The sequence below is a fragment of the Elaeis guineensis genome, chromosome 12 (assembly GCF_000442705.2).
Source record: "Elaeis guineensis isolate ETL-2024a chromosome 12, EG11, whole genome shotgun sequence".
Lineage (NCBI taxonomy): Eukaryota > Viridiplantae > Streptophyta > Magnoliopsida > Arecales > Arecaceae > Elaeis > Elaeis guineensis.
Window position 1 is genome coordinate 12,794,562 of NC_026004.2, and position 23,745 is coordinate 12,818,306.

Consider the following 23,745-nt stretch of genomic DNA (forward strand, 5'->3'; position numbering starts at 1 on the left):
ATCTCTTTGACAGTCCTGATGTCTTCATACTGTCGCTGAAAATCATTGGATATGGATGCCAAATATAATACTTTGCCTTGTTATCTTCATCCATCCACTTCTCAAGTGTGACTCATTGATCAAGAGATGGACGAGCTGGTAACACAGGCGCATCCTGATCAAGGATATGAGTAAGTTCCTTGGAATTGAGAACAATTCTCAAATTTCGAAGCCAGTCTTTATAATTTGTACCGGTAAACCTATTGGTATCGAAGATACAAGCTAAAGGTTGAAACTCGACATAATTATCTACAGAAAGAACAGTTTCTAGTTAGATATTTGTACTTATAAAAATATTTATTCTAGAGACTTTAAAAATAAACAAGACTCCCACTATTTTTCTCAAATCTCCCACACTCTCGGATGGAGAAACGAAAATCTATACGTGATCGATTTCAAGTGGGTACTGCGGTCCCAATAATCTATACACATCTCACCTAACAGTTATTGGTGAGCATAGACCAATAAGTGGATAACACCTTATCCATTGCTTCACTAGGCAGATGCAGTGGGCTTGGTCTCTAAATTCTGTGGCCTCACCTAACAGTTATTGGTATATTTCTTAGTTAAGTCAGACCCATCGTTCACTAATAAACACAAAGCCATCATTAAGACCCTCAACTAATATTTTAGACCTAACCCCATCTCTACCCTAGGACATCAAATGCCAATAGAGTGTTATACCTTCTCGATACAACCAAACTATTGTAACCAATCGAGAACGATCAATGCCAGGAAGGCACCCGCATCTCTACAATGATGGAAGACCTCTAGACTTAATATTTAGTGAGAAAATTTTGATTTAGGTCTTTTCTAAATCAGTAGATCTGACATCCGATTGATCAAATTCAGATCAGCACATCCACATGTCTCACCAACCTAGTCGATATGGGTGAACTCATGTCAACAAGTGATCCTATACGAAACTGAATCTCTCAAAATGGCCAAATAAGTTAAGCGAGTTGGGGTCTCCCATTGCTTTCCTTAGACACTGATCAAAATTGATCAGATCAGACAATGAAACTAATTAAATAACCACCATCTAAATACTTATCTTAGACCACCAAATTGGTCGATTAGAATCGATCAGGTTAACATATTAAAATGGGCCAAACTATTGAATCAAATTTCATCTTGAGTCAACCACTCACATCAAAATATGAATCGATGCAACCAACTACAACTAAACTTGACTTTGGAGCCTTTTTGACCTAATCCTAATCAATCATTGATAAGATTCAATCAACTGTCAAAATCGATAATGAATTTAGCCTGATCAATCAATTTGATCCTAATTATAGTTGATCACTAGACCTAATTATCAACCCATATCCACATACAATAACATAATTTTTAGATTCTATAACTATTTTTTAGATTATATTTCACTGCATGTATTAATGGCTTATGATCTTGAAATAGTTTCAGATCTAAACCTAATGTCATATATCACATAATATATAGTTTTAAATCTAAACTATAAACATATATCGCATATACATTAAATTTCAGATCTAAAACTAAAAAATATATATATATCAATATGTATATAATTAGATCTAAAATAATGATTAAAATATTTTAAAATATTTTTAAAAAAAAATGGTTCACATCAAACTAGGATAATCTTTTCAATATAGAGGGTAAAATACTATACCAGGACAACCTTAAACCAGTTTGATGCGAACATTTAATTATTCTAATTTATATCTAAATATGAAATATGACATATCATATATATCAATTTTCATATTTAAAAGATTGATTTAATTATTTTAAAAATAGTTCTCAAAATCGATTAATTTTGTGCTAGGATAACCTTTTCAATATAGAGGGTAAGCTCTCTATCAGGACAACCTATACTAGCATAAGATCAATTTTAAATCAATAAAACTTTTAGATCTAAGATAAAAATTATATTATATATATCTTTAAAATCTGTCACCTCTGATACTAAGTGTTTAGAAAATCGGAGTAAGATGCATGCATAGATTTCAAATTTTTTTTTTCAAGAGCAGCAAAAAATGAATCGGATTAAACCCTTTAACCCCACATGCATTAGATCTCATCTAATCCTACCCAAGTCCAAAAATAAACACATGCATATAATCTAAAAATAAAATCAAAGATAAGATCAAATCTTATAACCTTTGTATAGTTAGAAATACACCACTTTCGATGATCTCAGATTCGAAGGTCTTTGAGCCGCACATATATCCGACCTCTACAGGTATCACCAGGATCAACCTTGAATCCTTCTTCTCATAGTAGATCCTTCTCTTCAAATAAAATTTTTGTCTCTTTGAACCTTGATCAGTAATTGATCTGACTGCAACTTCAACTCTTGAACTGCAGCCATATTCTCCTTATTCCATGCTGTAGAAGAGACCCTTCTCTACTCTTGGCATGTGGAAGATGGATACCCAACCCTTAGGCCGTGGAAAAGAAAAAAAAGAGAGGATGAGGCATGGAGAGAGAGAGGAAGAGTTTCGAATTCACAAAATTTAATTAATGAAATCTAAGAGACTATCTCTTTATATAAACCCTTCCTTGATCCAAATCAAGAACCAATCAATTTAAAAAGACTAGTCCTTATCTTATAAGGATTTCTACCTTTTTAATTTGATTATTTTTTATTAAAATCAGACTTAATTGATAGAATTTAACCTCTTTTGGTAAGCAGATAGGGCACCCTAGTCAAAATAGGCAGACTGATTGGGTGCCCCTCATCAAAAGAGGCAGGTAGTTGGGGCACCAACCCTTGGCACCCCATCTAAGGTTTTTCATGCAGGAGAGGGGGCGTGGCCCCTCTCTCTCTCTCTCCTTCCATGCCAAACCAAGAGGAGGGGGCGGGCCCCTCTCTCTTCCTCTCATGCCTCCTCTCTCTCTCTCTCCTTCCACACCAAACCAAGAGGAGGGGGCGGGCCCCCCTCTCTTCCCTCTCACGCATCCTCTCTCTCTTTCCTTCCATGCCAAACCAAGAGGAGGGGGCGGGCCCCTCTCTCTTCCTCATTCCATTCCAAGAGGTTGGTGCCCCTTGGACCTTCTAAAAAAAGGGGATGGTATCATCTCTTCTTTCCATCAATTCTCCACTTCAAAAAGAAATATCAAGAGATAAGGATGAGATTAGATTGCCAACTTATTGATATAATCTAATCCTCTTGGGCTCACAATTAGGCACCCAGACAAACCCTAATGGATTTAGGTTAGGCTCAATGTAATGGACTTGATCCAATTGAAGTTTTGAGAAAAAATAGATTTAACCATGTGCTAGTATAGTTTTCTTAAACCCAATAGGATTTTAATAAATCCTAACTCAATTAAAACTTCATAAGTTCAATTGGTAAATTCAAGATTATGTAGGGTTTCAGGGTGGACATGTAAGCATAATGGATTCAAAAATTTAAACTATAAAATCTTAAATAATAAATTGTTAAACCAGTACTTCCTTGATGATTAACAATCGTATAACATATATTCATAATAAAATTCAAGCTATAGAAGAATACTTGAATCGCTTATTCCAAAATTTTGGCAGAATCTCCACCAGGCACCCAAGTATTCGTCCTCTAACGGTGATCCACACAAAACTATGATCAGGACACCAACTTTTTAAGATGATTCCTCCTCCAAAATTCTCACTCTGAGAATTTTCTTGGGCAGCAGGACCTCAGGACCTTCTTTCTCTCCTCCTTTCCTTCCTATCCTACCTTTCTTCTCTCCTTGTCTTCTTTATATCTCTTCTTAGGCTCTTGTCCCAAAATCGAACTTGTTCTCACTATTTTTGGACTTGTCTTAATAATAAAAGGAAGAGACTAATTGGATAATAAGGAGAGTATGTAAGAAAGAAGAGAAGAAAATAGAAATCTGAATGAATCAAATCCCTTAGCGCATCCCCTTTAAATAGTTAGCGATAGGTCACCTTCGAATTTGATTCATGCCCCCTCCACGTGCCATCTCGTATCCATCAAAAATTCTCACACCCCCTGATGAAATCCTACACCTATCTGGAACCTTTTGACACATGACAATCATTGAAAAAAAAATTCAAGAGATGATTTGCATAGAAGACTCTTTGGAATATTTTTTTTGATGTTTCTCCGATGCGTCGCGTAGCTTTCCTTGGTGTATTTTTTCTCCATCACACATCAGCACACTTTGCCCATCCAATGGATCAAATTTTACATGCTAACCAAGAGATAGCATGGAAAAATTTGGAATTAAGAAGTGGCATGACATTTAGCTAAGAGTCCTTCACAACATGGACTCTAGGTTAGGTGCATCGATAGATTAGGCTAGTTTTCAAATTTTAACCAATTTTCATGATTAAACCAAAAGGTGATTAAGCCACAGAAGGACTCCTCCATGCTTAGAATTAAATCACAATTCTTTCAAAAATTATTTCACCATGGAACATTGGATAAAGATGAGGAAGGGGCATCCCATCTCATGGGATGCCAAATCTATTTTTGCGCACAATAAATGCATCCCATGCGCAAAAAATTTTTTTGATGCATGGGGACCTAGTTCCATGATGCTAAATTTTTGATACATGTAGCCAAGGGCTAACCCAACTCATACTCAAAATTAGTTTAAATCAATTTGAATTTAATTAGTCCAATCTGGAATCAATTTTAAACCCGATTCGAAACAAGGAGCTAAGATTTGCAACATGTGCTAGCATGTCAATTTTACAAACATGATCTAATCTAATTAGACCCCCGATCAAGTTTCTTTATGTGTGACCCATTGGATTCTACATCTGGCTAGCAGTGAATCTAAGTGCAAGTCGATCTGATTTGATTAGAATTTAATCTAACCAATCTAGATCCAATCGAGCTAACTCGATTTCAGCAATTAGAACCCTTTCTAATTAACGATCGAATTAAACTCTTTAATTCGATCAAACCCACAAGACAAGATTGATGTCTAGTAATATATCATGTCTACCTAAAAGATATAAAATTTTGATAAAAATATCAAAAAATATCCTTCAGTAGAAGTTATCATGCAATTCGATCCTGCGATCTTCCTGCACCTCGAATATGACTCTGGATATGGAATGATGTCAAATCTAATATCATACTCATATTTTTTTTAATCTTTAATGATGATTCGATTAATAAAATATTAGAAACTCTTTTTAATGTTCATTTTGCTTTGATCAAAGACTTTCTGAATCATCAATCGATCAGAGCAAGTAGGATGCGATCTCCTCTTACCAAGAGTGATCGATTGTATATTGACCTACTCACAATCTTCATACACATTCTACCATATCCAGATCATCCCGTACATAATTAAGTCATGAATGAGTATGAACCAAAATATAGATTCATGTATATAAAGTTCTATGGTAGTCTCAGATCAAAGGATTACATGCACAACTCTCACTGTAAGAAAATATCTTTTGACGGGTAAGTAGATTTCATAAGATGTTTCTTAAGTCGGATCAATTCAGTAAACTCATTCTCTAATGAGCATCAATATCCTTGTATTAGTATCTCACACAAGTGGCTTATGAGATCAGCCACCCTCTCCATCGAGCATACATAGGAAGTGCTAGTCTATTCGAAATATTGATCCCCTACTCAATGCTCCTATGACTAGAAATATTTTAAATCAGAATTTTTAAGATTTTAGGTCTCATAAGTATGATCTCATCATAACCCTAAAACCATTACCCTGATATATGGAGTTCATCATAATCATTACAAAAGTAAGATACAATATATAATGAAAAAAATACCTTTTATTTATAAAATATCAATTATATAAGTCTGGAAGATTACAAGAAAAATCTATCAAAATATAAATTTCAATTGGCTTGTAGGGCATATTCCTTTCAATCTCCCACTTGCACTAAAGTCAATCATCCTTATATTTTATCCCCATACAATCGAGGTGGCGATCGAACTGCTACTGTGGTAGAGCCTTAGTGAATGGGTCTGCTATGTTGTTCTTTGTTTCTACTCGTTCAATGACTACATCTTGTCTTTCGACTATTTCACGAATGAGATGGAAGTGCCTTAGATTGTGCTTGGATTTATGATGAGACATCGGTTCCTTTGCTTGAGCAACTGCTCCAGTATTATCACAGTAAAGTGATACTAGATTCTCAATCTCAAAAATGACACCCAACTCAGTGATGAACTTCTTCATCCAGACAACTTTTTTGGTGGCTTCACTTGTAGCTATGTACTCTACCTCAGTAGTTGAGTCAGCTACAGTCTGCTACTTAAAACTTTTTCAACTTACTGATCCACCATTTAGAGTAAAGACATACCCTAAAGTGGACTTGCTATCATCTAGATTTGATTGAAAACTAGAGTCAGAATAACCTTCTAGATTTAGATAAGATCCTCCATATACTAGAAAAATATCTTTAGTCTTTCTCAAGTACTTAAAAATATTTTTCACTGCTTTCCAATGATCCTCTCCTGGATCAGCCTGAAATCTACTAACTTTACCTAAGACATAGGCAACATCAGACTTGATATATAGCATAGCATACATAATCAACCCTACTGCCGATGCATAGAGAATAGAACTCATTCTATTTCTCTCTTCTGATGTTTTAGGAGACATCGTTTTAAAAAGATGTATGCCTTGACTCATGGGTAAGTAACCTCTTTTACTCCCATCCATGCTAAACCTAGATTGAGACAAGCCTAACATCCTCTTAGATCTATCCCTATAGATCTTTATACCTAGTATATAGGATGCTTCACCCAAATCCTTCATGGAAAACTTACTTGATAGCTATATCTTGATCAATTGTAATATTAGGATATCATTTTCAATGAAAAGTATGTCATCCACATATAAAACTAAGAAGATAATAACACTCCCACTTATCTTCTTGTATATATAAGATTCATTCATATTTTTGATAAAGCCAAACTCTTTGATTGTAATATCAAAGCAGATGTTCCAACTTCTCGAGGTCTGCTTTAATCCATAAATAAATTTTTTATGCTTGCATATCTGATTTGTTCTCTCTTTTGAGACAAATCTTTCTGGCTGAGATATGTAACCTCTTTCTTAATATAACCATTAAGGAAGGCGGTCTTCACATTCATTTGCCAAATTTCATATTCATGGTATGTTGCTATTGCAAGCATAATCCGTATAGATTTGAGCATGGCAACAACTGAAAATGTTTCATCATAATCAATATCCTGTTTTTATCTGAAATCTTTAGCCATTAATCTGACTTTATAGGTTTCAACATGGCTATCTGCTCCAATCTTTTTCTTATAGACGCATTTGCATCCAATAGGGGTCACACCCTCTAGTGCATCAACCAAAGTCTATACTTGGTTGGAGTACATAAAGTTCATTTCGGATTTCATAACCTCTAGCCATTTGTTGAGTCCCTACTCATGACGACTTTTGTATAGATCAAAGGTTCATCATTCTCAATGACGTGGGCTTCATTATTCTCAATAATGAATCCATACCTTAGAAGTGCATTTCATACTCTATCCGACCTTCGGAGAGGAGGTGTATTTTATGGTTGTACCTCATCAATAGGTATTTCTGATTAAGAAGAATCTTCTACTTGCATTTGTAGGTCTTGAACTTCTTCAAGTTCAATTTTCTTTCCACTGTCTCTTTCTAGGATAAACTCTTTTTTCATAAAAGTGGTATGTTTACTGATAAATATCTTTTATTCAGTAGGGATGATAAAAGAGATATCCTATACTCTCTTTAGGATAACCTACAAACAAGCATTTATCTACCCCAACACTCAGCTTATGTCCAAAGTTTCTTTTAACATAAACTGGACAGCCCCATATCTTAAGATACTTAAGATTAAGTTTTTTTCCTCTCCATATCTCATATGAAGTGTTTGGCACAGATTTTGAAGGTACTCTATTCCAGATATAGACAACAGTTTCTAGAGCATATCCTCAAAAAAAAAAAAAAATAAGTCTGTAAGGTACATCATGGACCACACCATATCTAATAAAGTATGATTCCTCCTTTCTACTACATCATTTAGCTGTGGTGTACAAGGAGGGATCCATTTTGAGAAATTTTTTTTTTTAAATGATCTAGAAATTTATTGGATAAGTATTCTCCTCCTCGATCGGATCGAAGGATTTTGATATTTTTTTCAATTAGTTTCTCGACCATACTTTGATGTATCGCTGTATTTTAATTTAGTAAAGCCTTGGCTAGGGTAATCCATGAGATGGAATTGAAAGGTTGATATACAATGTGGATGAAGCAATCTTGGTTGATAGTTAATCTGAGACCATCCTAGAGTATCCAGGGTCAAAAGGATGAATTATGCGGTAACCATGAGTATGGGTTCTGAAATATTTTTTTGTGATAATTCGACCTATTTGGATGTTGAAAATTATTGCTAGATGGTATCTCGATTAGTATAAGAATTGGTTTCTATGCTACCGACTTAATGTTTGAACCTATGGAGTCACACACACAAGTCAGACAAAGTAGAAAAAAATTAACCTATGTTTATATGTCCAATCTGGAAGTACTTGACTTGATTGAATATATAAGCTAACTTGATTGAGAATTGAGTTATGGGTCAAACGGGATTGAAGAGTTGACTATGTCTAGCTAGCACTACACATGAGGTTCAGGTTCAATCCCGGAGATGAACAATTTCTATCTATGATCCATGAAATATATGAAAGATTAAATTTAAGTACTAATTAATTTTAGATTAGATCTGAATTAATTAGAGTTAAATAGATCTAAAATCTAAGTTAAACTTGGTATAAAGGTCCTAAAGAGTTTAGGATTGACAGCCTTTCGAAATTATTTCGAACCAACTTCGAATCGGACTCGAATCAGACCTGTTTTGGATGAGATATGAGTATTTCTACTTGCACTGAGAATACCCACTCATAAAGCATGATCAAAAATTAGTTTGATACTTATTTGGGGCATCCCAAGTGGATGTGAGAGTGGGTGCAAAGTGGATGTCATAAGTGATGGCAATTATATCTCATAGAGTCCTTCTTTCATGAGTATTGAACCAATTCAAATCAGATTTAAATAAAGAGTCCTTCTCTCATTGGATTATGAGAATCATCTATAAATAGAGAAGATCTCTTTCTATAAATGAGAGAAGAGAATAGAATAGCAAATAAATCAAATTGAGAGAAGAGAAAAAGAGAGAGAGACTAGCGTGTGAAGAGAGAGGTCCTTCATCTTCTACATCTCTCTCTTTGTTGCTGCCTCCTCTCCTTGGGCATGGATCCTTCTTGGGTATCCTACCTACTGGTGTGAGATATCATATTATCACATCTCATCCTTCGATTGATTATGTATGTGAAGCCAATTGGATTGGAGTTCATCCTGCTTTCTTGCAGCACCTGACGTGCATGCAAAGTAAAGGGTCTGCATATCCAGGCCTCCACGAAGATTTATATCAGATAATTTGAGATTTGATCTCTGGTTCTACTATGATTCAGGTAAGAATTTGATCCATAAATAAGTAAAATATTAAAAAAAAATTTAGATGCAACTTGGGCATTTTAAAGGGAAACTGTTTCCTTCCCTTCAACTGGTATCAGAGCCAGGTTTGAAATATATGCATACAAAATAGAATTTTTTATAATTATTTATATGAGATATAATTAATTTTTTTTGTGTAATATTAAATCTCATTTAAATCTATTTATATAAAATTTTTGATCTGATTTTGATTGGATTAGAGGTGCCTAATCAATGGTTGATTGAGGTTGTTATAAATCTATTATAACGAAATTCTACTGTTACTGAATTTTTGATGAAAAATAATATGAATTAAAAATATATTTTAAATTTATTTTAATAAAATTTTAATTTTATTTTATTTTTATGAAGTGAGGATTATCTCAGATTTAAATTGGATCCATTTCGATGGATATTTGGATCGAATCCTATCATAATTTAGCACTTTACGAAAATAGATTTTATCAGAAATTAATTTCTTATGCATTCATATTTACATCTAATTATTTTTTTATTTGATATAAAATCTAAAATTAATATTTTATAAGTATAAGATAAGTTTTAGATTTGATATGATATATATGATACATCAAATCTAATTAGATTAGATGAAGAACATAATTGATGAGATCAAGGATATGTTCAAGACATAAAATAATTTTATCAATAATTGCATGTTGATGTAATTATATATGGAATTAGATTTCAGATCTTAACAGCCTAGTACTCGGATTGATAAGATCACTAGACCATCCGGTCATAAGAGATTGAAGAGATTAATTTCTCTTTTGTGTATTCGATGGGTTCTCTTATGATGTGTAGGGGTATCATTGTGATCCAGTTTCATGAAGAAAAAAAGTGAACAGACTTTTATGTATTATTTTGATCATAAATATATTTAGATTAGATCTAAAGTAATTTATGATTCATTATAATAAGATAAAATTCAGATATAAAATTATTTTAGATTTGAATTACATGTTAAATATGATGTAATTAGTATTGATCTAAAAGTTATCATGATACATGAGATGTATGAATGAAGTTTAGATCATACCTATGTATGTTTAATTATTAAACATATTATGAAAATTTATTTTCATGTATTAAAATATATGATATGCTTCATCTGAAATCCTTGTAGAATAGTTCTACAAACTAAAACACATGTTTCACACACTTAATTTTGAATTAAATTTGAATGATCTAGAATTGAGAATTGAAGATCATTAAGATACCACATAATATGATGAGCAAAGGGTTAGCATGAATCAGGTCCTTTTAATGGGTTAGACCTAGGGTTAGAAATACATATAGATCAAGTAGAGAAATTGATTAAATCTAATCAAGTATTGAATTAGATTAGGTCAGTATTTCTCTAAATCAATCTCAATAGTTGAAGTTTGATCAAGTCCATGTATTTGACCCTAATAAATGGACTATGATCATGGCTCCGTGGTTGAGCCCGAATCTTCTGGTATACCAAATCAAAACAAATTAACCAGTTGGTGTCTAAGATAAGTTTGGCAGATTCGATCAAGTGGTTTTTAATTGAGAGCTATTCACCTAGATGTGTCTACGGTGAGTTAAGGGTAAATCCCTCCCGCTGATCTTACTTACCTGGCCAACATGGTAGATTATGTTTTGATTAGGTCACTAGTCGATTCGTACAGACCCATGCCATTAAAGTGAATCAGTGTGACTTATTTAGGTATCTTTAGACCAGCTTGTGTTTAATCCTTTACATGACTTGGTGAAGTCAGTGGAAGGATTTGTAGCTTGCTGATGTGCAAATCTTAAAATTTGTAAATAAAACTGCAAGCGCACAGTGTGCAGAGTAGCACGACCAGCGAGTACGGGTGGATCCCATAGAGACTTGGTTTAAAAACAATTTTCAAATCTATGCTCAAGCGAGCTTTAACGAAAATCGAAAATCGAAAGTTGTTTGCTAAAGACAATAAGACTAAGGATCTAGGGTTTTTGAATCCACTAGATCTAGATTAGGGAATTCTACCTAAAATTTTTCTTATTGATCCTAACGACTACTCATCTTGTCTTTTCCAAGCATAGATTATGAAGGGACTAAGGCCCAACGATAACCCATCAAGATTCTTTACAGGAGAGTAGTAACTAGGATCCCTTAGGGTTTTCTCCTCCTATGCACTGAATCAAGCATGAACTATGAAGGGACTCTGACCCAACTGTAGTTCATTAAAAATTCTAGGCAAAAGAGGAAGAAAAAGAAACCCTAAAAAAAAGAAAGAACCCTATGTAAAACCCCTACTCATGATCTAGCTTCATTGCAAACCCTAGAAGGGATGCTTAGCTAGACATGATCTAAATCTACTTGCAAAATTTAAATACAGAAAAATAAACTACCCTAATTTCATAAATTAAACTATCCTAATTGTATAAATTTAAACTACATAATTTAAACTAACCTAATTGCATAAAATTAAATTGCATAAATTAAACTATCCTAATTGCAAGAAAAATAAATTGCATAATGTAAAGAGATAAAATTACATAAAAATAAGATTTTATATAAAAAAAATTTATTACAAAAACCTCAAAGCTCGAGGCTTGAGAAGAAAGCTAAAAACCCTATTATCTAGGGTTACAAGCCTGATCGGAAGGCCAAAATCCCTCTCCTCCCAAAAAATAAGGGCCTTTGGGGGCTTTTTATAGGCATTTGGGGGTTATAAGATTTTCAAAACTTTAGATGTGGGACTAAGAGATTTTAGAGGGCTGTTAGGAGGGTTTAGGGGCTCAAATCTCGCTCAAAAAGCACTTAAATCCATCAAGAAACCCTAGAAATTGTTTCAGCCATCCGATCTTCATCTAAAGGACCCAATTCATCTAATAAATCAAGCCGGAAGTGATTCTGGGCCGTCGGATCACGATCTGGGTGAAGCGCTGTCATTGGATCGTGCTGCAGAGATGGGATCAGGTCAGATGCGTCGCGGACCGTCCGATCAAGGCACTGGAAGATTTCGTCCATTGGATCATACTGCAGAAGGATCCCGTGTTGTCTTAGTGTTTATTGATTCTTGCAATTGTCTTGATTATGGTTGGATCTTGACCGGCTGCGATGGTGGCCATCCGATGGTGCAAAAATATGGAGCGTTGGATCTTGATCAGGAAGATCGGACCATCGAGTGATGTGAAGTTACCAGGTTGCCCTTCGGACCTTCTTCTCTCTCCTCATGAGCCCTGGACCGCGTGCGTGGATCGGGCTCGCGATGCGTTGCGGTGAGTCGAGACTCGCTGATTGGCTGGTTTATGGTGCGCGATGGGTCCATGGTCCAGGCACCTGTTGCTGTGGACCAGGCGGCTAACCAGATCACCAAATCAGTTGATTTTTGATCAATTTTGACCTGATTTGACTCGGGTTTGACCCAATTGAGTCTTCTTTCTTCATTCTTCAATTTCTGGGATCAATTTAACTCCGTTTTGCATAAAATTTTGCCATTGGAATCTCTTTCCTTGTTCTTTCTATTGATGACCTCTTCTTCTCAAAATATAATAACAAGTATCAATTTCCTAATAAAGTTAGATAATTTAGATATTAATTGATACTTTTTATGTCAATTTGTGACATAAATCACACCCCCCAACTTAATCATTGCTAGTCCTTAGCAATGTACCAAAATAAGATCATATTCCAAAAAGATCCTTCCTTTGCAAATTAATTTAAGATCGAAATTCAAGAAGTTTTCTAGTATTACTAAGTAATGAGCTTCGAATTAGAATCGGTAGTCAGTCTACTTAGGAGCTTTCTTAGAGTACACTTAAAGTTTTATAGTACTTGTGTGAGTGATAACTAACTTAGTATTTCAGTATTAACTTGTACAGGCCAATTGTATCATTTTTCATAACTTAGTTCGATTAATTTTTTATACACCCCAGATTAAACAAAGAACTAAGGTAGCTTTCACACTGTTTTTTTTTTTTTTTTTTTTTGCTGAGCATCCTGGCCTTCCCACCACCGTTTGATGCGAATCTCAACACTTGACTTAGGTGAAGAGACCCGTTACTAGGCTTAGGGCAATCCACATTTACTCTGTCTTTTATATTTATTTCAGGCAGGTAGCTCTTTCCTTAAATTCAAATTTTTTCAATTGGTGTAGAAAAAATTATCTAATTTAAATAATACTCAAATCCTTAATTGGCCTTACAATTAACACCTACTTTACCTTGTTAGTGTGCATGTGCAATTGGAAGTGCTAATAGTCTTTAAATGACCTAGGCCACCAAGAGTCTAACCAGCTAATCTTCTCCGTGACTCACTACATTTATTAGCAAATACTTTCTAACTTACCCTTATTTCTTTTCTAGATTAATTTATTTAATTTTTTTTTAATATATTAAATGCAAGAAATAACTCATAGTGGAAGGAAAAGAAATGATAACACCTGATTTTGTTCAAGCTCTCCCCCAACTTGACCGACATTGTCCCCAATGGAGTTTATCTAATTTATTTTCCTAAGCAAACTGAAAACAAAGAAAGTATTAGAAATTAAATAAGCTGGGTTGCCTCCCAGAAGCGCTAAGTTTTATGTCTTCAGCAGACCAAACCTCGAAGCAATTTAATCAGAATAAGTTGGTTCATAAAGAACCATGGCATCTTCAACAGTCTCGACAGGTAATTCCAAGAATGGTTTTAATCGTTGACCATTAACTTTAAAGATAACACCATTACTTGGGTTTTCTATCTCAACAGCTCCGTGTGAAAAGACTTCCTTTACTAAAAATGGTCCTGTCCATCTAACCTAAGCTTTCCTGGAAACAGATGTAATCTAGAGTTATATAAGAGCACCTTTTGTCCGATATTGAAAGTTTTTCTCATAATTGATTGATCATGAAATGCTTTGGTTCGTTCCTTGTATATCCTTGCATTTTCATAGGCTTCATTTCTAAGTTCTTCTAATTCATTCAACTGAAGCTTCCTATGGTTTCCAGCGTCGTTCAAATTTGTATTTAGTTGTTTGATGGCCCACATGGCTTTGTGTTCTATCTCAATAGGCAAGTGACATGGTTTACCAAACACAATCCTATAAGGAGACATTCCTAGATTGGTCTTGAAAGCGGTTCGGTATGCCCAAAGTGCATCAATTAATTTCAAAGACCAATCCTTTCTATTGGCACTAACAGTTTTTTCCAGGATCTGTTTGATTTGTCGGTTTGACACTTCAACTTGCCACTAGTTTGAGGATGATATGGTGTGGTCAATTTGTGGGTGACATTATACTTTTTCATCAATGTTGCAAAAGGTCGGTTACAAAAATGGGTTCCCCGATCACTAATGATTGCCCTAGGAATACCGAAATGGGAGAGAATATTTTCTTTAAGAAACTTAATGACCATTTTGCTATCGGGTGTTCTACATGCAATTGCTTCTACCCATTTTGAAACATAATCAACTGCTACTAGAATATATTCATTTCCAAAGAAATTTGGAAATGGTCCCATGAAATCGATCCCCCAAACATCAAAAACTTCAACTACAAGATTGGGTTGAGTGGCATCATGTGTCGCTTGATGATTCGACCCATTTTCTGACATTGAGCACAACTTTTACAATATTCATAGCATCCTTAAACAAATTGGGCCAATAAAAACCACATTGGAGAACCTTAGCAGCAGTTTTCTTAACCGAAGTGACCCCCACATGCTTGATCATGACAAAAAGATAAAATATTCATGACTTCGTTATCTGGGATACACCTTCTAATAATTTGATCAGGACATTATTTAAAAAGATAAGGATCATCCCAAATGAAATACTTCACTTGGGCAAAGAATTTATATTTATCCTGCTTAGTCCAATGAGAAGGTATCTTACCTATGGCTAAATAATTTACAATATCAGCAAACCAAGGTTCAGTAGACACAGACATGAGTTGCTCATCTGGGAAAGATTCATTGATGGGTGGTTCACTAGATGGTGCGACTAAATTCGGGATAAATGATCTGCTACAACGTTCTCAGTGCCTTTTTGTCCCTAATTTCTAGGTCAAATTCTTGAAGGAGCAAAATCCATCTGATTAAGCGTGCCTTGGCATCCTTCTTTGCTAGGAGATGTCTAATGGCTGAGTGATCGGTGTAAACAATGGTGTGGGTCCCAACCAAATAAGATCTAAATTTCTCTAAAGCAAAGACAACGGCAAGGAACTCCTTCTCAGTTGTGGTGTAGTTAAGCTGCGCATCATTTAAGGTTTTACTTGCATAATATATCACTCTAGGCAGCTTATTTATCCGTTGACCTAAGATTGCCCCACAACATGATCGGTCGCATCACACATTAATTCAAATGGTTCAGACCAGACAGGAGGATGAATGATTGGAGCTGATACAAGTGCTTTTTTTAGAAATTCAAAAGATTCCAAGCACTCATGATAAATTCAAATTTGGTATCCTTTGCCAAAAGATTAGTCAGTGGATGTGCTACTTTGCTAAAGTTGGCAATAAACCTTCTATAGAATCCAGCATGACCTAAAAATGAACGTATTTCTTTCACAGATTTAGGTGGTGGAAGACTTGCAATTAGATCTATTTTGGCCTTGTCTACTTCAATCTCCTTTTTAGAAATGACATGGCCAAGAACTATTCCCTGTTTGACCATAAACTGATATTTTTCCCAGTTGAGAACTAAGTGCTTCTCCTTACATCGTTCTAGAACTAATTGCAGGTGATTCAGACACTCGGAGAAGGTTAGGCCAAAAACAGAAAAGTCATCCATAAAAATTTTTAGAAATCGTTCTATCATATCTGAAAACATGCTGATCATGCATCTCTGGAAGGTTGCCGGTGCATTACATAGTCCAAGGGCATTCGTCTATAGGCAAAAGTACCAAATGGACAGGTGAATGTAGTCTTTTCTTGATCTTTAGCGGCTATGGGGATCTGGTTGTAACCGGAGTATCCATCAAGAAAATAGTAAAACTCTTGTCCGGCTAGTCTTTCCAACATTTGATCAATAAATGGCAAAGGAAAGTGATCTTTCCTTGTCGCAGCATTCAACTTTCTATAGTCTATACAGACCCTCCATCCCGTTTGGGTCCTAGTTGGGATAAGTTCGTTTGCATCATTTTGGACCACTGTTACCCCAGATTTCTTGGGTACTACTTGAACTGGGCTTACCCAAGAGCTATCAGAAATAGGATAAATTATTCCACCATCTAGGAGTTTCAGAATCTCCTTTTTAACTACATCCTTCATAGCTGGATTAAGCCTTCTTTGGGCTTCTCTTGTTGGTTTAGCCTCTTCCTCTAAGTATATTCTATGTTGAACTATAGAAGGGCTTATTCCTTTGATATCTGCGATGGTCCAACCTATTGCTTCTTGATTTGCTTTTAGAACTGACACTAACTCCTCCTCTTGCTTGGGATCTAGGTCTGATGCAATAATTACAGGCAAAGTTTTTTGGGTCCTAGATATGCATACTTGAGATGTTCTGGGAGGGGTTTCAGTTCTAAAATGGGTGCTTCCTCTATCGATGGTTTAGGTGATGATTTCACCATATCAATGATTGGTTCAGTGGGAAGTGTCGATTCCTGATTAATCTTATTTTCTTTAAGTATTTCATTGACATCCTCAGACTCATGGATTAACCAGGGGTTAGACTCTAGGTCGACTTCATCATCACTAATGTCAATGAATTCATAAATACCATCTTGGACTACATTGACATCAGCATGAGAAGAGGATTCCTGTTCTAAGTTAAAAACATTAAGCTCAATAGTCATATTCCCAAAGGATAACTTCATTAGACCATTTCGACAATTGATTTCAGCATTGGCCGTAGCTAAGAATGGTCTTCCTAAAATGACAGGTATATGTCCTTTAGAATTCGCAACTGGCTCAGTCTCTAAAACAATAAAATCTACAGGGAAAATAAAATTTTTAACCTTTATCAGAACATCCTCGACCATTCCCTTAGGGATCCTGAGAGATCTATCGGCTAACTGTAATGTGATCCCAGTAGGTTGAAGTTTTTCTAATCCTAGTTGCTCATACACCGAATATAGAAGGATATTCACACTAGCTCCTAGATCTAGCAAGGTCTTTTTTATATTGGTTTCTCCAATAACACAAGAAATTATTGGAGCTCCAGGGTCCTTATATTTAATTGGCACATGGCTAGATAGGTATGAACTGACACTTGCAGCCAAAAATACTTTCTTTGGTACATTAGTGGTCCTTTTCCTAGTGCAAAGATCTTTTAAAAATTTGGCATAAGTTGGAACCTGATGGATTATATCTAAAAGAGGAATATTAACTTGGACTTATTTAAATACCTCTAAAATTTTGTCTAAATGTTCAGATTTATTGGATTTCAGTCTGTTTGAAAAAGGAGCTCTAGGACTTTTAAGTACTGGACTAGGTGAATTTTCAGTTTCTGGTGCTTGAGGTTGAAAGGTAGTAGTTTTAGAAGGTGACTCGGCAGATGAGTCCTCTATATCATCAAGTGCAACTACCTTATTATCTATTTATTTTTCCAATCTTAAGGTATGAATGGCATTTACACCATTAACTTGGTTTCTTTGTTGGGGTCGTGGATCATTTTGGTTCTTAGGATTTGGCTCAGGTTGGCTAGGTAACCTACCATGTTCTCGTTCACTAATGGTCGAAGCCAGCTGACTTACTTGCATTTCCAGACGGGTTATAGCTTGGGTGTTATTATTTATGAGTTGACCCGTGGTTTGCATAAAGCTGGTATGTGTCTTCATCATGGCTTCTAGGCTTTTCTCTAAAAAGATAATTTTTTTATCATTATCATGGAAGCCTGGCGGGTTGTTCATCACTGGGTTGGACCTTAGATTTTGCTGATTGAAATTTGGATTGCCTACATTAGGATTCTGGGACCATGAGAAATTCGGGTGATTCCTCCAACCTGGGTTATATGTGGGTGCATAAGGATTGTTCAATGGTCCTTGATAGGTGGCATTCACCTGTGCACACTCATTCGAGTAGGAACATTCTTCTAAGACATGGTCTGGTGCATTGCACCCTTTACACATGGGTGCAGATATTTGATTTACATTGGCTGGTCTCTGTAATTCTAAGGCTTCCAATCTACGTGTTAAGGTTGCAATCTTGGCCTCTGATGCTAGGGTTGGTTGAATTTGATGCATTCCTCCTCTTGAAGGTGTAGCTTTATCAGGTTCCCTAGTTGTTTCCCACTGTAATTTTTTCTCGGCTAGGTCTTCTAAGAATTGCCAAGCTTCAGTAGTTTCTTTGTCCATAAATTGGCCTTGGCACATGGACTCTAGCATGGTTCTTGAGTTTGAATCTAACCCCTCATAGATGATCTGGCAGAGTCTCCAAATTTCTATTCCATGGTGTGGGCATTGGGTCAAAAGATTCTTGAAACGATCAAAGTACTTCCAAAATGATTCACCAGCTAGTTGGTAAAATTGATTTATTTCATTCCTAATCCTAGCTGTTTTATGATGGGAGAAATACTTTTTCAAAAATGTTCTCACAAAACCTTCCCAGGTAGTGACAGAATAGTTTGGCAGACTATAAAGCCACTTCTTAGCATTATCCTTAAGGGCAAAGTTGATTAATCTAAGTTTGACCTCATCCTCTGTCAATTGTAGTTTCATGGTTGCACATACCTCCTCAAATTCTCTAATAAATATATAAGCATCCTCTAATCCTGTGAATTTTGGAAGCATATTTATGATTTGAGGTTTGATTTCAAAATTGTTAGCTGTGGGTTGTGGCAACCTGATACAAGATGGTTGGATGGAGCCAACTGGATAACACAAATCCTTAAGGGTCATGGGTTGGATTGGCTCAGCCATTGGAACAACAGGAATTGACTCAATTCTAATTAGAAGACCCGACACTCTTCTCCACACACGAGGTGTACGGTTCTCGATGTTTATATAATTTTTTTTTAAAAAAAAATTTATGTATAAGAAAAAGAAAGAAAAGAGAAAAAGTTCTAAGGAAAAGATCCTAAGGAGTCCTAAATCTAAAGAAAAGTAACCAAATTAATTTAAATTTTAATAATTTTTTTATTTTTCAAACAAGTGAAACAATAAATTAAACTCAATCTATCCTAGGGTTAACCTAAATCTAGACAGCTCCTAACTATTCCAAGATGACCTTTCAAGCCTTCCAAGTGGAGATTGATCAACTAGTTAGCCAGGTAAGTATAAGAGGTGGGAGGTTCACTCATCGTTGCCTTTCTAGACACCAAACGAGTTGGCCAGGCCAGCAACTGAACCAATTTAACAAACCACCCTCAGGGACTTGCCTAGACACCAACTAATCAAACAACTCAAACTTGGTAGAACTCTTAGGGTTTCTTGTCCTATTGAGCTTGAATTCCTTAAGGTTGACGTCTAATTGATTTTAAGATTAAAGGTCTAGGTAATGCAATATGATGGAGATGGTTTTTGGGCTAAGGAAGGGTAATGAAATCCCCACCTTATCTTGTTAATGGGTTGATGCAAATGCAAATAAACAAGATGACCAAGAATGTAAAAGATTTTAATTTAGAATTTTTTTATTTTAATATTTTACTTCACGATTATGAAATATCTTTTGTTTTGTTTTATATATATATATTTTTTGTGATTAAGTAAATTCAAATGATTAGGTCTAAAAGGAAAAATAATTAACTAAAAATAATAAAAGAGAAATTAGAAGCGTACCTGAGTTTTCCAGCAATCACCAACTAAATATAGAAACCTAAAAGAAAAAGAAAGAGAGTTATAAAGCACGAAAAACAAATATTTGAAAATAATTTAAAACACCAAATCCCCGGCAACGGCGCCAAAAACTTGATGTGCAAATCTTAAAATTTGTTTATAAAACCGCAAGCGCATAGTGTGCAGAGTAGCACGACCAGCGAGTACGGGTCGATCCCACAGAGACTTGGTTTAAAAATAATTTTCAAATCTATGCTCAAGCGAGCTTTAAAGAAAATCGAAAATCGAAAGTTGTTTGCTAAAGACAATAAGACTAAGGATCTAGGGTTTTTGAATCCACTAGATCTAGATTAGGGAATTCTACCTAGAATTTTTCTTATTGATCCTAACGACTACTCCTCTTATCTTTTCCAAGCATAGATTATGAAGGGACTAAGGCCCAACGATAACCCATCAAGATTCTTTACAGGGGAGTAGTAACTAGGATCCCTTAGGGTTTTCTCCTCCTATGCACTGAATCAAGCATGAACTATGAAGGGACTCTGACCCAACTGTAGTTCATCAAAAATTCTTGGCAAAAGAGGAAGAAAAAGAAATCCTAAGAAAAAGAAAGAACCCTATGTAAAACCCCTACTCATGATCTAGCTTCATCGCAAACCCTAGAAGGGATGCTTAGCTAGACATAATCTAAATCTACTTGCAAAATTTCAATGCAGAAAAATAAACTACCCTAATTTCATAAATTAAACTATCCTAATTGCATAAATTTAAACTGCATAATTTAAACTAACCTAATTGCAAGGAATTAAACTGCATAAATTAAACAATCCTAATTGCAAGAAAAATAAATTGCATAATGTAAAGAGATAAAATTGCATAAAAATAAGATTTTATATAAAAAAAATTTATTACAAAAATTTCAAAGCTCGAGGCTTGAGAAGAAAGCTAAAAACCCCACTATCTAGGGTTACAAGCTTGATCGGAAGGAAAGAATCATTAAAACAAGGACCTTTGGGGGCTTTTTATAGATATTTGGGGGTTATAAGGTTTTCAAAACTTTAGATGTGGGACTAAGAGGTTTTAGAGGGCTGTTAGGGGGGTTTATGGGCTCAAATCTCGCTAAAAAAGTACTTAAATCCATCAAGAAACCCTAGAAATTATTTCAGCTGTCCGATCTTCATCTAAAGGACCCAATTCATCAGATAAATCAAGCCGGGAGTGATTCTGGGCCGTCGGATCATGATCTGGGTGATGCACTGCCGTTGGATCGTGCTGCAGAGATGGGATCAGGTCGGATGCATCGCGGACCGTCCGATCAAGGCGCTGGAAGATTTCGTCCGTTGGATCGCGCTGCAGAAGGATCCCGTGTTGTCCTAGTGTTCATTCATTCTTGCAATTGCCTTGATTACGGTTGGATCTTGACCGGCTGCGATGGTGGCCGTCCGATGGCGCAAAAATATGGAGCATTGGATCTTGATCGGACCATCGAGTGATGTGAAATTACCAGGTTGCCCTTCGGACCTTCTTCTCTCTCCTCATGAGCCCTGGACCGCGCGCGTGGATCGGGCTCGCGATGGGTTGCGGTGAGCCGAGACTCGCTGATTGGCTGGTTTATAGTGTGCCGATGGGTCCATGGTCCATGCGCCTGTTGCTGTAGACCAGGCAGCTAACCAGATCACCAAATCAATTGATTTTTGACCAATTTTGATCTGATTTGACTCGGGTTTGACCCAATTGATTCTTCTTTCTTCATTCTTCAATTCCTGGGTCAATTTAACTCCGTTTTGCATAAAATTTACACCGTTGGAATCCTCTTTCCTTGTTCTTTCTATTGATGACCTCTTCTTCTACAAAATATAATAACAAGTATCAATTTCCTAATAAAATTAGATAATTTAGATATTAATTGATACTTTTTATATCAATTTGTGACATAAATCACTAACCCTGAGAAAATAAAGGCAATCATCGACATGCGCCATCCGAACACCAAGAAGGAAGTCCAGCAGTTGAACGAAAAAATCATTGCTCTCAGCAGATTCATCTCTCGGTCGGCCGAAAGATGCCTCCCATTCTTCAAAACCCTGAGGCAGGCGAAGGGCTTCTCTTGGTCGGATGAGTGCCAACGGGCCTTCGAGGAGCTGAAGGGGTACTTGGCTTCCCCGCCGTTGCTTATGAAGCCGAAGGTCGGAGAGACATTGTATCTCTATTTGGCCACCTCCCCCGACGCAGTCAGTTCGGTGCTCGTCAGAGAAAACGAGAGCCGGACCCATCAACCTATCTACTATACCAGCAAAGTGCTCCGCGGCGCTGAAGCTCGATATTCGGAGACAGAAAAGATGATTTTCGCCCTGACCGTCTCCGCACAACGACTTCGCCCATACTTCCAGGCGCATGCCATTGTGGTCCTCACCAACCAGCCCCTGAGGGTGATATTGCGCCGATCCGACACATCGGGATGACTGGCAAAGTGGGCGATGAAGCTCAGCGAGTTCGACATACAGTACCGACCGCAACCTGCCTTAAAGGCCCAGGTCCTGGCCGACTTCATTGCAGAATGCCCGACGGTCGACCAAGGGTTGGAAGGCATGAACCCCGGACGAGCCGCAGTCTCCGAGCCTGACCCGGTCTCCATCTGGGTACTGCACATCGACGGAGCTTCAAACGCTCAAGGGAGTGGGGCTGGGTTCCTGCTCACCAACTCGGATGGGGTAGTCATCGAGTACGCCCTCCGATTCGATTTCAAAGCCTCCAATAACCAAGCCAAGTATGAAGCGCTCCTCGTCGGCTTGAGGATGGCAAGAGAACTTGGGATCATCAGCCTCAGGGCATTCTCTGATTCTCAGCTGATCGTGGGGCAGGTCAAAAGCGAATTTGAGACGCGAGATCCAGCCATGGCAAAATATCTCCAGAAAGTGAAGGATCTCGTGACGCACCTCGGATATTTTGAAATCTCCCACATCCCCAGGTCGGAGAACGCCCAGGCCGATGCACTCTCCAGGCTGGCGACCTCGGCTTTCGACTCTTTGGGCCGGACGTTCGTGGAGAATCTCGAGCAGCCGAGTATCGACAAGGTCGAAGAGGTGCTACAACTGACGGCCGAACCAAGCTGGATGGATCCGATTGTTCGGTACCTGACCAACGTGATCAGCCCTGAAGATCCCACGGAGGCCAGGCGGCTCCGATGGTCGGCCTCCCAATATGTGATCATGGATGGCCGACTCTACAAAAGGTCGTTCTCCCTTTCCTTGCTCAGGTGCTTGGGACCGACCGACGCAGATTACGCACTCAGAGAAGTGCACGAAGGAATCTGCGGGAGTCACTTGGGGGGCAAATCCTTAGCCTACAAGGTCCTGCGGTAGGGTTACTACTGGCCCACCATGAGGAAGAACGTGATTGAGTTGGTCCGAAAGTGCGAACCATGTCAGAAGTACGCCAACGTACAACACCAACCAGCCAGCCAAATCACTCCTATCGTCGCCCCATGGCCCTTCGCTCAGTGGAAAATCGATATTCTCGGTCCCTTCCCTCCGGCATCGGACCAAAGGAAGTTCATAGTCGTTGC

General features: G+C 36.9%; 1 non-coding gene across 1 annotated transcript; it reads left to right on the forward strand.

The window, feature by feature from the left end:
• Window positions 1–18,849: 18,849 nt before the first annotated feature.
• LOC140852991 (small nucleolar RNA R71) lies at window positions 18,850–18,956 on the forward strand. The gene has a single exon (XR_012136068.1). It is a non-coding gene; the product is annotated as a small nucleolar RNA R71 (small nucleolar RNA).
• The last annotated feature ends 4,789 nt before the right edge of the window (window positions 18,957–23,745 follow it).